Below are 15,093 nucleotides of genomic sequence, written 5' to 3'. Positions count from 1 at the left end.
ATTTATTTATTTATTTATTTATTTATTTATTTATTTATTTATTTATTTATTTATGGCTGTGTTGGGTCTTCGTTTCTGTGCGAGGGCTTTCTCCAGTTGCGGTGAGTGGGGGCCACTCTTCATCGTGGTGCACGGGCCTCTCACTAACGCGGCCTCTCTTGTTGCGGAGCACAGGCTCCAGACACGCAGGCTCAGTAATTGTGGCTCACGGGCCTAGTTGCTTCACGGCATATGGGATCTTCCCAGACCAGGGCTCAAACCCGTGTCCCCTGCATTGGCAGGCAGATTCTCAACTACCGCGCCACCAGGGAAGCCCCACTTGTCTTATTTCTAATGTTGGAAATATGTGTCTTTTCTCTTTTGTTCCTGATTAGCAGATACAGGTTTGCAATGTTACTGAGCTTATAAAGGAACCAAGTTTTGGTTTTATTGTTTTTCTGTGTTGTTTTTTGTTTTCTAATTCACTGATTTCCATGATGATGTTTATTTACTTTCTTATGCTTACTTTAGGTTTTATTTTCTCCTCTTTTTCTTATAGTGGAAGCCAAACTTATTGATTTGAGACCTTTCTAATTTTCTAATGTAAGTACTTTTAGTGCTATAAATTTCTGTAATAAATTTGTTTGCATCCAAAAAGTTTTGAATAAATTGTGTTTTCATTTTCATTGAGATCAGAATACTCTTTTGATTTCTTGACTCATGGGTTGTTTAGAAGTGTGTTATTTAGTTTCCAAATATTTGGAAGATTATCTAGATATCTTCCTAATTATTGGTTTGTAATTTGATCCCATTATGGTCAGAGAACATACTTTGTGTGACTTGAATCCTTATACATTTGTTGAATCTTGTTTTATAACCTATAATATGATCTATTTTGGTATATATTCTATGTGCACTTGAAAAGAATGTATATTCTGTTGTTGAGTGTTGTAGTAATGTCAATTAGGTTAAATTTGTTGATAGCATTGTTCAGGTCTTCTGTCTTCTTACTGATTTTCTGATTTCACGGCTTATCAATTATTGAGAGAGGAATGTTGAAATTGACAAAAATACCAATTTTTCTATTTCTTATTGCAATTCCATCAGTTTTGGATTTATGTATTTTGTGTTTAGGAGTGTAAATACTTAGAATTGTTATATACTCTTGAACTGACCTCTTTATTATTATTAAATGGCAATATTTAATTTTGGTATTTTTCCTCTGAAATCTAATATTGTCTGATATTAATATAGCTTTCTCACCTTTATTTTGATTAATGTTAACATAGTATATATAGTTTCATCTTCTTACCTTTAATCTTGTCTTTATATTTAAAATGAGTTTCTTATAGGCAGATGTAATTGGGTATTACTTTTTTATCCAATTTGACAATTTCCGATTTTTAATTGGGGAATTTAGGCCATTTACGTTTAATTTGTTTATTGATGTGTTTGACTTAAATACATTTGTGTGGGCTACATCCTGTTGTTTGTTTTCTATTGTCTCTTTTAAAATTTCTTTTCCTCCTTTTCTACCTTCTTTTGGATTGAATTTTTTTTAAATAAATAAATTTATTTATTTTATTTTTGGCTGTGTTAGGTCTTTGTTGCTGCATGTGGGCTTTCTCTGGTTGCGGCGAGTGGGGGCCTACTTTTTGTTGCGGTGCGCGGGCTTCTCATTGCGGTGGCTTCCTTTGTTGCGGAGCATGGGCTCTAGGCTCGCGGGCTTCAGTAGTTGCAGCATGCAGGCTCAGTAGTTGTGGCTCGTGGGCTGTAGAGCGCAGGCTCAGTAGTTGTGGCTCATGGGCTTAGTTGCTCCACGACATGTGGGATCTTCCCAGACCAGGGCTCGAACCCGTGTCCCCTGCATTGGCAGGTGGATTCTTAAACACTGCGCCACCAGGGAAGTCCATGGATTGAATATTTTTTATGATTTCATTTTTCTCCTTTGTTGGTTTATTAGCTGTGACTCTTCATTGTGTTATTTTATTTTATTTATTTATTTATTTTAAAATAAATTTATTTGATTTATTTATTTTTGGCTCCGTTGGGTCTTCACTGCTACATGTGGGCTTTCTCTAGTTGCCATGAGTGGGGGCTACTCTTCATTGCAGTGTGTGGGCTTCTCATTGGGGTGGCTTCTTTTGTTGCGGAGCACAGGCTATAGGCACGTGGGCTTCAGTAGTTGTGGCTCACGGGCTCTAGAGCTCAGTCTCAGTAGTTGTGGTGCATGGGCTTAGTTGCTCCGTGGCATGTGGGATCTTCCCAGACCAGGGCTCGAACCCTTTTCCCCTGCATTGGCAGGTGGATTCTTAACCACTGCACCACCAGGGAAGTCTCATTGTGTTATTTTAGTGGTGGCTTTAGGGTTTATAATTTTATAACTTTATAATATTACATACATATACTTATAATGTATGTATGTGTGTGTATATATATATATTTTTTTAAACAGTTAATATCTTTTATAAATATTTAAATGACAAAATTAAGTGATAAGAAAAGAAATCGTATTTCTCAGGCAGTTACAATTTTTGATTTTTTAAATTACTTTTTCCCAGTCCAGGTTTATATCTGGAATAATTTTACTTTTGGTTAAAGGACCTTCTTTAATGTTTCTTGTAGTACAGGTCTGTTGATTTGATTATAAATTCTTTCAGATTTTGCATGTCTAAAAATGTCTTTGGCCTTTGTTTTCAAAAGATACTTTTGCTGAGTATAAAGAATTCTAGGTTGACAGTATTTTGTATTCCTATAAATATTTTTGAGAGTTTTTCTAGAACATAGTAAATTTCTAGGGAAAAACTTAATCCGTGTGGGTCTTGCTTTTAAACTTTGCTAGGTAGGACCATAGCAGCCTTTAATCTAGGATTAATATTTTCCTACTACTCAAGCGAGACCCTCCTTAGTAATCTAACCAATGTCCCATGCATTATGAGATTTTCATTTGGGCTGTTGGGAGAAGCCACTAATACAGAGTATTGTTCTAATCCTTTTGGGTGCTTCTCTCCCTGCACTTGGGGAAGTTTCCTCACTCATGTGTTGATTGGTTCTCTAGGTCGACCCTATGCAGCTGAGTTCTCTCTCTGTGCATCCTTTTCTCTGGCACTGGGCTCTGAGAACTTTAGCTGCCTTGGCTTTCATGGACTTGCAGTTCCATCTCCCTTACCTACATTGAGACCTGGAAACTTTCTCCAGGCAGTAGGCTAAGGCAGGCAGTGGGCCAATCTCTCAGGGAATCATTATCTTTTCCCCTGATATCCAATAGCTTAAGAATCATTGTTATATATACTTTGTTCACTTTAAAAAGTTGTTTCAGGCAGAATGGTAACTCTGTTCCGTGTTATTCCATCTTGGCCAGAAGCAGAAATCAAATGAGGACACTTTTCAGAGTAAAAGGGAGCTCTACTAATAATTATATGTGGTAAAGGCATGAACTGTACTGACTCAGACAAACTGGAGTGTAGGGTTACCCTGAATATTAAGGGCTTTACTTGAATTGGTTTAATTAGTCTAAATAATAACTCTACAAATCAGGTAGTATTAGTTATCTTCAATCATACAAGAGATAAGTGAGGTAGGTAGAGGTTAACTAGTCTAAGATTTCACAGGCAGGTTGTAAGTGGTGGAGCAGAGATTTGAATTCAGGAACACTGATCCTGAGCTCAGGCTTAATGGAACTGCTCACCATCACCACTAACCCCTCTCCTGTTAAAACACAGATGGGCTTAGAATTAGGTGATGTTGCCCATGAGACTGTTTCCAGTAGAGCTTGCATCAGCTCTGGGCACTGGGAGGCCTCTGAGGGCCAGCTCCCTTCTTGTCTCCTTCTCTGTTGATTTCATGGACAGTCTAGACTCTGTTCCTTCCCCCTCCTCCATCCACTGTGGTCAGTTTCTCCTACCAGTTAACTTTAGGACTGGGAGTCAGGTCAGCCTGGAGTCTCTACACTTCTGTTATCTGATCTCAAAACTGGCATCTCCTGCTATATCCTGATGAAATCGTAGTAGAATGGGCCCTGGTTCTGTCCTTGGGATGCTAGGCCACCTGAGCCCATTGGCTCCCTGGCCTGCCGGTTCCGCCTCACTCATCTTCTCTACCAGTCCTTCTCTTGCCCTTCCACCCCACATGCATCATGCGTATTATGACACCAGTTACGTGTCATAGACAGAATCGCCGTCTTTATCTGGAGAGATGAAGTCACCTTGGTGTTGAAAGAGGTCATGAAACCGAACTCCCCGTCTACCTGCAATCCTGTCTTTTCTATCAGTCCACCAGTGGTGGCGAAAAAGCCATACAAAGCAGGCAGATTTAAAGCAGCACACTGATTACACGTGCTTAAGCACTTTTCCCCCTAGTTTCCTCCTCGCTCCCTTCCATCATGTTAACTCCCCTCCCTGCCCATCATTCTCTCCGGAGGCAACCCTAAGTGGTCTCTTCTTTGTTCTCCTATCTCTAGTCAGCCAAGGATATGCCTTTGTTCCCTTGTCTTGTTCGGGAATGTTAATCTATGTGGAGGCCTAATTTGTTTCATCACTTCCTTCATCTCCCCAGGACCTTCTTTCTACCGCTTTCTTACCAAGGTTAACTCTAGTCCCCTCTCTCAGGAATTTGCTCCTTATCTATGTAGCAGGGATGCATTTTATTCCACAACACCATGGGGCAAGAAATGTCACATTCTTTTAGTTATCCAAATCATGTTTAATCTGTAATAGCTGAAAATTCAATCTTTGTCTTTACCTGAGCTTCTTCCACTCCCAGCCTTTCCCCTGTAGGGTCATATGAAGGCTCAGGATGTCCTTGCAGGACAGCGTTTTCAGGGAAAGGTCCATTTGTCTCTGGCCTACACAGGTTACGACTTCCAGACTCTTTTTCCCAGCCCTGATGTTACTTGAAGGCAAAATTCCTAGGCTTCTGTTCCAAGTTTGGTTGGCACTGTGGTTCTCAGGGGCTAAAGCTCTAACTGTTCAATTACCACTCCAGCCACTGACATCTACCAGGCATGAACCAGCCTTTGTGGAAACCCTGAAGGACTTTTGTCCTTGTCATCTTGTTGGATGAATATTCACCTGTCCTCAATTCAAGTTACTTGTAAAGGTCCAAGAAACTTTTCTTCTCTCAGTATGGTATAACCCACCATAACATCCCTCAGAGAGGCAAAGCTTTTGAAAAAAAATAGCTAGGAAAGACATTATCTTCCCTGCCTGGCAAGCCTGCTTTTGTCTCTGGCCCAAAAAAAACACACCCAAGACAATGTTATACAAAGACACAGTTACCTTTCTGAGCTTGCAAAGAGAAACCTAACCTGCAGTAGGGAGAACAAAACACACATTTATATCTTAATACCCTGGTTTCTGCCACTTATTAGCTGTGTGACCTTGGGCAGGTCATATTTCCTTCATCTATAAAGACTTCTGCCTTCTCACTTCTTAGGGTTGTTTTTAAGGATTAAGTGAGTTAATAGAGGTAAGAATGCTTAGAACAGTCCTATAAAGTGTTAGCTATTTTTATTATCAGCTAATTATGCTGTTTGTGACCTTTTCTCTGTGCTGTTCATTATATACAGTGCCGTTGAATCATAGGTGGAGTTACTAGAGTCAGCACTTAAGGTGAATACCTTACATGGCCAAAATTACCTCCAAATTCCTTTGGAGACTAACCGTCTTATTTCTTGATAAGTCCAACCCAGACAGTTTTTCTGCCAGCATTAAATCTGATTGTGTTGTCTTGGGTTGAGCTCTGGATAAAGGTGTTACTTACAGATTTATACCTCTCCTTACACAATCAGTTTGGAGCAGATATTTTTTCGGTGAAAAACTGCAAGATTATCCACACTGCTTAATTTTTCCCCTCTCTGTGTTGAATGCAAATTGTTGAATTCATATAAGTTAAGTGTGAATAAGCTCTTAAGTCCAAGATTTCCTGGAGTCCATCCCATCCTAAGCATAGCCAGATAAGAAACTGAAGTCCCTTTCTATTTCAGGGGGTTTCATGATACCATTGGCCAGACAGGGCAAAGAATGAAAAGTTCAAAGAATCCCCCTTTGCTACCCTCATAATGCTCACAAAGGCAGATCATCTTGCTCTTCAATTAGAATATGATAGTAACCAAAGAACTTCACTGAAGTCTCATCTTTCCCTTGTCACAGTCCTTGTTGAAGTCTATGAGTGCTTTACATTGGGCATTGAGGGGTGTGTATTAGGCATCTATATGGGATGTTCATCCCTGATAGAGGGTATACAAGCATTATTCAATTGTAGTCATTGTTCGGCATCACCTGTAGTTTCTGTTCATATCAAGAGGGACTCCTCTTCTAAAAGAAATCATGCAGGCGGATATTAACCACATATATTTGAATGTGGGAAAAATAAAAACTGAGAAAACAATACAGTGGACCAGGTACCCAGAGATTTTGATTTTTTCCTGTCCCTGTCATTAATCAACTCTATGGTCTCAGGTGAGTCCCTTCCCCTCTCAGAGGTTCAGTTTTCTCATCTGTAAGATGAGGGGGTTGTACGCAATCATTTCCCAGTTCTACTGTCCTACATCTGTGATTCCACTTAATCAGTGTGAACTCTTCCTTGAAAACTTCCTATTATAGAAATGACTTTGGGGAATGGGCCAGAGATGTCAACTGTTTCTTGGGAAAAGTCACCTGGTGTAGGCAGTTTAGTAATTTCAGTTTCCTTTGGGGAAGCACTTCTGCTCTAATTTGTATTCATCTTCCTGGGTTGGGGATGAATTCACCATCTAAGCTCCAAGGGTCATTCCATTCCCCTTGCCACAATGATTGGTTCAAGCGTAAGCACTTGATCGGTTCAAGCGTAAGCACTTGGTTCTAGCGTAAGCACAATCAGAGACACTCCTGGGACTTTTGATGAAACGGTTGGAAAAAAGACACGCTCTGTTCTCTGGCATTGGTAAACAGGTAAACCTAGAGTTGGTGATGGCCATCTTTGATGGAACATGGAGGGAGCATGCAGGAAAATGAGGTTGACAGAGGTATACACAAATATAGAGACAGACAGGCAGAGAGAACCACACAGAAAGAGAGTGTCCTGCTGGCCTGTTGAGTCTCTTGATCCTGGCCTTTACCCCTAGACTTCACAGTTACAAGAGCCACTAAATACCCCTTTTGTTTAAATTGTATTAACTTAGGATTCTGTTATTTGCAACTGTATGGTGCTTGACTAACATGCTCAAGGTTTCCATTGCAATGTTGGACAGAAGAATTTGCTCGCCTCCAGATGGCATGGACTGAGGCTTGGGAGTGAGAGAAGGAGGTGTGTTTTCCAGTAGCAGAGGTTGTGTGAAGAGGGAAAGAACCCATGATGTGCCAAGCAGTATGCTACGCTTTTCATGTATTTTTTTCCATTTAATCCCATAACCCTATGAGGACTGTGCTATTTTTATTATCCCCATTTTGCAGAGGAGGAAACTGGGGAACAGCCAGGTTAAGGACTTGTCTGAGGTCACACAGCAGGTGGCAGAGCTGAAGGTTAAAACCAGACGCTTGATCTCTGGAGCTTGAGCTCTTAACTGTTGAACTAAAATTTTCTGGGTGATTTTTCTTTCCTAATTCTCTGCCTAACTTATCACATAGCTGTGGTGGAGTCACAGTGTGAGTCCAGGTTGGCTGGACTTCGATGCATGAGTAAGTGAGCTGTAGGGGAAGAGTAGGTGGAGGAGATGTCTAAGTGAATGGATGATATGGTTAAAAATAGAAGCATGGAAGATAATTACTCCCCATGCTCCACCCCCCCATACCCAGGTAGTTATGTTTTAATATTCTAAAAATCAAGAAAGAAAAAATTATCCAAAGAAATTAATTTTTTAAATAGAAACATTTTTTGCCACTTTGACAAAATTGTGATCTATATATACAGTTTTAAACTGTTAAATAATTTAGTGATAAATTTTGAGATGAAAATGTATTACATATAGCCATATCAACATTTTATGAAGCACATTGCAATTTATTATCAATGCAATGTGTTTCAGTATATCTGTTTGTGATAGTCAAATATATCATTTTAATATTTCCTTTCACACGCAAGATACATGAACTTGTACGATGTTGAGGCTCCTCTAAGAATTTCTTAGAGGCTCCTCTAAGAATTTCTTCTCTCTTCCTTTCGTTTTCCATTTTTTTCTTCTCTGCCTCATTTACTGTGCATTTATTTTTATATACTGTCCCCCATTTGACTGTAAAGGAAAGATACATGAAGGGAGGGCCATGCATTGCATGTGAGCTCTGTGTTTTCTTGGTGCCTGGCACATAGTAGGTGCTCAATAAAGTCTATTAAGTGAATACATTGTATAATAATTCAGTTTATCTCAATTTATAAAAAAAAATCAACATGTGAATAAATAAGTTTTAAATCAACCTTATTAATTGAAATTAATATCCATCCTGACAGTTGCATAATTTATAAGTATACAGCTTTATGGATTATCCCAAATTAAACATACTGATGTAAACACCACTCAGATAGAAAAGATAACCCATTATCAGCTTCGCAGCAGCCTCTCTACATGTCTTCTCTAGGTAACCATTATTCTGGCTTCTGCTACATAAATCAATTTTATCTGTTTTTGAAACTAATGTTGAAATCATATTCATATCATGAAATCATTTCATGTCTAGCTTTTTTTTACTCAGTATCAGTTTTGGGAAATTTGTCTATATAAATTCATCCCCTTTCATTGTTGTATAGAATTGTATTGTAATAGAATTATAATCACCGTAATTTACTTAATTTTTTCTATTATTGATGAACTTTGGGTTGTTTCCAGTGTTTTTGTGTGTGTGTGAATAATACTACTATGAACATTTTTGTACATTTTTGGGGGTGCACATAGGTATTTATTTCTGCTGAGTTTATACCTAGGATTAAAATTTTGGGGTCACTGGACATGTATATTTTCAGCTTTGGTAGATATTACCAGAAACTTTTCATAGTAGTTATATCAATTCACATTGTCAATGCCCTGCAGCGAAAGACCACCAGGAATACACCTGTAGTCAGACAAAATTAGGTTCATTGGTTTGTTGCAACAGGGAGAATGCACACCATGGGGATTGTGGAGTGTCTCAGGAGAAAATGTGTTATGAAGACTTTTTGTAAGATTTGGGATTCTGTTAGGTGATTTTAGGGAGGGTTCAAGGAATCTGGGCTTTGCTCTTGATTGGATGCTGTCAGGAAGTGGGGTTAATTCTGTAGTTGGGTTTCTCAGCCATTTTTATCCAGAAAACAGGAAGAATGGAGTGGGGTTAAACTGGAATTTGTAAAGAAGCAGAGTTCCCTCATATTAGCTGATATATTAGATTTCTAGGGCTGCTGTAATAAAGTATCACAAACTGGGTGTTTTAAAGCAATAAGAATTTATTTTCTCACAGTTCTGGGGACGAAAAGTCCAAAATCAAGGCGGCACTCCTTGGCTTGTGGGGCATCACTCCACCCTCTGCCTCCACCGTCACACGGTGTTCTCCCTGTGTGTCTGTCTCTGTCTCTAGTACATTTCTTATCAGGATGCCAGTCATATTGGATTAGGCCCATACTAATGACCTCTTCTTAACTTGATTATACCTGCAAAGGCCCTATTTCCAAATGAGGTCATATTCACAGGTACCAGGGAGTAGGATTTTACCATGTCTCTAGTGGAGACACAGTTCAGCCCATGACAGCCTAGGTATGGGGTGTTTGGTCATTTTGTGACTTGTACAGTGTTCCTAATTTTGTCTCTGTTCCGATATGACTACAGAGCGGTCTTGTTTTTGTCTGGTGTGACAGGAGAACGTGTTCAACAGAAGGGTACCATGGGCTGGCTTCCTATTGTCAGGGGTGGCTTTTCTCCATCTCAGTGGCCTCATCACACTTTATGTTGTCAGTCTCTTAAATTAATTTCAGTCATTTTGGTTGGTGTGTATTGTTCTCTTACAGTTTCAGCTTGCATTTCCTTGATTACAATGAGATTGAGCACTTTTCCATATGTTTATGGGCTACTTGGATATCCTCTTTTGTGAAGTGTTCTTTCAAGTCTACTGCCCATTTCTTTATTAGGTTGTTCCTTTATACTCTGAAAATGGGTTTCATTTTTTGAAATAGCCTGGTCAATAAGGTAGATGATCAAAGTGGAGTAAAAATGATATGTGCTTATAAAATAATGAGCCTTATCTTCTAATATGACACATAAAGTAGTCCTAAAGAAAAGTTTTAAAAAATTCCTAGAGGGTTTTAATCAATGACAACGTGTTGGGAATAACTGAGTTGCCTCTCAGTCACCTGAAAGTTTGTGTAAAGTCTGTTTGTATAAAGTTCATTTATTGTTAAATGAATGTGTTAGACATAATAATAATGTCTAACTTTTTTATACCATGTCTGGTGAGTCAGGTAATATGCTAAGACTGGATATGTGTCAGCTGATTTAGCACCACAACAACTCAATACTGTCCCCATTTTACAAATATGGAAATGGAGGCTGAGAAGCAGTAATTAACTTTCCAACATCACACAAGAGAAATTTAGGAGCTCTGTGTCAGGAACTTGCACCTAACTGCTATGCTGTCCTACCTGTCTTTATGCGCTCGAGAGCTCTGCAGTGAGGAAATAGGAGCTTGGTTGCTGTTCTAGCTACTATAGCTGTGCACCAGACTACCCAATCCACGTGGTGTAAAAGCTCCCCTAGTTTATTATGCTCACACGTTCTGTGGAGCAGGGATCTGGACCAGGCTCAGCAGGGATGGTTCTTCTCTACTCCATGATATCTGGGGCCTTATCAGGGAAAGCTTGAAAACTGGAAGTGACTCCACATCTGGGGTCGTCTGAAGGCTCACTCAAGCAGGTATCTTGGGGTTGATGCTGGCTGTCGGCATCTGTACACACACACACACACACACACATTGGTCTCTGCCCCTGGTTCCTGGCACAGAGCTCCTAGAACCCTTGTAATTTCCAAAGTGATAAGAACACTCGGAGCATCTTTTGTTCTAATGTTTGGTCTTCTAACACTGGTTCCTGACACAGAGCTCCTAAATTTCTTGAAATTTCCTGGGTGATAGAAGTGTCTTTTTTTCTAATGAGGCAATGCTTGGTAGGCTCCTGGATTGGGGGTGGTCACCAGAAAGACCAAGCCATGATTAGAAGCTTGGAAATTTCAGCCCTACCCTGTATCCCCTAGGGAGGGGAGAAGGGCTGGAAATTGACTTCGTGATCAATCATGCCTGCATGATGAAGCCTCCATAAAAATCCGAAAGGTATTAGGGTTCGGGGAGCTTCTCAGTTGCTGAACACGTGGAGGTGCTGGAATAGTGGAAGCTCTTTGCTCCTTCTCACATACCTTGGTCTATGTATCTCTTCCATCTGGATGTTCATCTGTATCCATTATCATATCCTTTTATAATAAACCAGTAAACCTCTGTATCCATTATCATATCCTTTTGTAATAAACCAGTAAACCCTGAGTTGTGTGAGCTATTCTAGCAAATTATGGAACCCAAGGAGGGGGTCGTGGGAAGCTTGTTTATAACCAGTCAGTCAGAAGTACAGGTGACAAACTGGAACTTGTGATTGGCATCTGAAATATGTGTGTGTGTGTTGGGGGGATGGGGCTTGAGGGACTGAGTCTTGTGGGACTGAGCCCTTAATCTGTGGAATCTGATGCTAATTCCAGGTAGACAGTGTCAGAATTGAACTGAATTGGAGGACACCTAGCTAATATCACAGAGAACTGCTTGGTGGGGAAAACCCCACACACATTTGGTGACCAGAAGTGTCAGAGGTGAAGTGTTCTGTGTGAGTAGTAAAGGAGAAACACACATATTCCCCTACACAATGAGAATCACATACCATTCTTTCCACCACAGTCACAGGCCCACCCAGGTTCAAGGTAAGGAGATGTAGTCTCTGTCACCCAATGGGAGGGAGGTCAAGGTCACTTAGCAAAGGGAGTGTGTGGGATAGAATGTATTGTGATGGCCAAATTTGGAAAATGTGGTCTGCCACAAATCCTAAATCTATCATATACCATCTATGTGGTTCTGGAAATTCCTTAAGCCTCTCTTAGTTTTATCAGCTGTAAAATGGAGAAAAAATGCCCCCGCTGTTGACTTTATAAATATATAAATGTGGTAAATAATATAATATCACTGACTTATAGACATTTAAGATGGTGGAGAGCTTCAAATCTGCGGATTCCATAGTTGCCCAGTTAATGCCACTTCCCTGCTTTCCCTGCTGGGCTGTGAGCTACACAGTGTGATGTTCAGGAGCTGAGCACAGCTCTGGCATCTAGCAGGCCCTGAACAAATGTCTGTTGAAGGTATAAACAGATGATCCAAAACTTTTCTTGTCTTCTCACTATGCTGACATAAGATCCAGACTCAAATGTTCTGCCCTCACCTGCTTGTCTGGCCCCCACCAACTCCTCCAGCCCAATCTGCTGTTGCCCTTCCTCTCGTTCACCTTCCTCCACCCACACTGTTCTTTCTGTCCAGTCTTTTTGCACCCCCTTCCCTCTTTCTGGAGCAATTCACTTCCCTTGCTGCTTTTTCTTCCTTTTCCTCATTAACTTCTCTTCTTTGGGTCTCCCTTAAATGTTTGTTCTCCTAAAAAGCCTTCTCCTTGCCTCCCAAACTAGACTATATCTTTTGAGGCATCCATAGTTTCTTTCTTGGCAGAGCCGTTATCTTGATTGAGATCAAGGAGTTATTTGCTTGAGGTCTGTCTACCCCATTAGATTACAAGCTCATCTCCACCAAGGTATAATCCAGGCCTAGCCCAAGGGCTGACACATGATAGGAGCTCAACCATATTGGTTGAATGAACATGGGGACAGCTTGTACCTTTAGTTTGTCTAATACAATATTTGAAGATCTAGAGCCCACCTGTTTACGTGGACCAGAGGAATGAGAACATTTCCATCAAAGGTATGTTTTAATTTCGTCCATGTATCTGGTAGTGGATAGACACAGGTGTGGGTTCTACTTGACCCAGGCTCAACATTAGCTCTCTGACCTCACCTCCTGCTTCTCTCCCTTGGCCCACCCTGCTCCAGCTGCACACACTGCTCCCTTTGTCTGGAACTCTCTTTCCTCAGATTTCCTCATGGCTTGTTATCTTTTTAATGAGGGTTTCCAATACCACGTTTTAGAAACTGCATACTCTACCCTCAAAAATCTCTATATATTTCCCTACTTTATTTTTCTCCATACTGCTCCTCACCATTTCACATATTACAAGTATTTGTGTACTGTCTGTCTCCTCCTAATAGAACAGGAACTCCATGAAGATAAGAGTTTTTGTTTTGTTTCCTGCTGTATGCCTAGTGCCTAGAACAATATCTGATATCTAGCAGCTACCCAATGAGGATATATTGAATAAATGAATGAGTGAAGCAAGGAAGAAAGGCATGAGTGAATGAACAGGTAGAAATAGAATCATGTTGGTCATATGTTGCTGATCCAATGTGGAACTCAAGGTCTAATGAGAAGTTTATAGAAACCACTTGGAAGCTTTTGTGGAACATTAGCCAAGAGCCTGGTAAAGAGGGTAACAGGATTACATTCTGAGATTTAAGCCCTAAAAACAATGCATAATGGGTCTTAACAATTGGAAAAGTAGAAATGGCTTCTAGGCTACAAGACATCTCAGCAATCTGGTTGAATGAATAAACATATCTAATGAAAAACGTGTTGCTCAAAAAGGATTTTAATCTGTTCACAAAAGCAGAGAAAAAGGAAAAGACAATCTTGGAGGCAATTTTTACCAGTGGACATCCAGGGAAAAGTGGCACTGCCAACCAACATGAAGAATTCTGTTCCCATTGGCAAGGGCATCCCTTGTGGAGATGGTTGAAGGAAGTAAAGTCAGTTGACTTTGGTCTATTGTCAAGGTGCATTGCCTGGATCAGGTTATCTCTTGTGATGCTCCTACAAATCCAGTGCCTTTTGAATCCATTAAATTTCAAGATAAAATTGATTTGGCCCCCTTACAAGTTGGGCTCTACAAAGAGGCTGGATTAATTGGGAGAACTTTTAAAAGTTCCCATGCCAGTCATTTATCACTTTGCATTAATAAGTTGACATTCCAGCTTTATAACAAGTCTCATGAGCTTTAGTAATACAGTTCCACATCTGAAGAAGGAACTGATTTTTCTGTGCTAGAAAAGTCAGTTTTCTGAGCCTCTAAGACTGAGGGGTTAGCCCTTGGAAGCCAGTAAATTCACCAAGGGAATGAATTTCACTTCATGTGGCCTTTTGAAACGTGAATTACTGGCCTGATTCTTTCTTTTTTTTTTTTAAATATCTTTATTGGAGTATAATTGCTTTATAATGGTGTGTTAGTTTCTGCTGTATCATGGCCTGTTTCATGGCAGATGCAGTGGTTGACCTGCATCTGCATTTGGGAGTCTGTGGCTGTGTTTCTTTAAGTTTCCTCAGTATGGAACATCTGATTTCCAGCTGCAGTTCCACCAGACTCCCCTGCTTGTGAGCTCATGCTCATTTAAGTGCTTTAGGTCTTAGTCTTACGTATCGTCAGGCATGTTAACACTTTTTGTAGATGTGCCTTAGGGAAGTTGTAAAATGTTTAGGCCTTAGGTCAACTACTTCCCCCAATCCAATGACCCCCAAATAATATTTTTAATTTGTCCCTTGACAACATTATATTTGGATTTCTAATTTCCTTATCAGATGCAAGGCCACAGTAAAAAAAGTCATGTGGTAGTTATAATCTAAACTGGAGACTGTGTGATTAAGCCACCATTTTTAATTAGCAATGTCCATGGGAAATATGGCTCCTGATTCTATTCCTTTCATTTTCTCTAGAAATCAGCTCCATCCTGGGGCTTTCCTCTTACTTCACAGCTGGGAATTTCAGGTTTTTGGTTTTGTTTTTTTACCTTCTGTTTATTTCTACATAGCAAGCTGTGGTCAAGACACTTCACTGCATGGCCAAGATAGGGGAAAGGGAGGAAGATAATCAAGTACTGTAATATTTGGGTGATAAGAACCCAGCAATGCACTCAGTACACTGCATAGGGGAGGTAAAGGCCTTGTTCAGTCAACTCAGTGGGAATTGAGCATCCAAAGATATATAACTACCATTGGGGGA

This window comes from Eschrichtius robustus, chromosome 19, assembly GCF_028021215.1.
Source record: "Eschrichtius robustus isolate mEscRob2 chromosome 19, mEscRob2.pri, whole genome shotgun sequence".
Taxonomy (NCBI): domain Eukaryota; kingdom Metazoa; phylum Chordata; class Mammalia; order Artiodactyla; family Eschrichtiidae; genus Eschrichtius; species Eschrichtius robustus.
Note: the sequence above shows the minus strand (reverse complement) of the source record.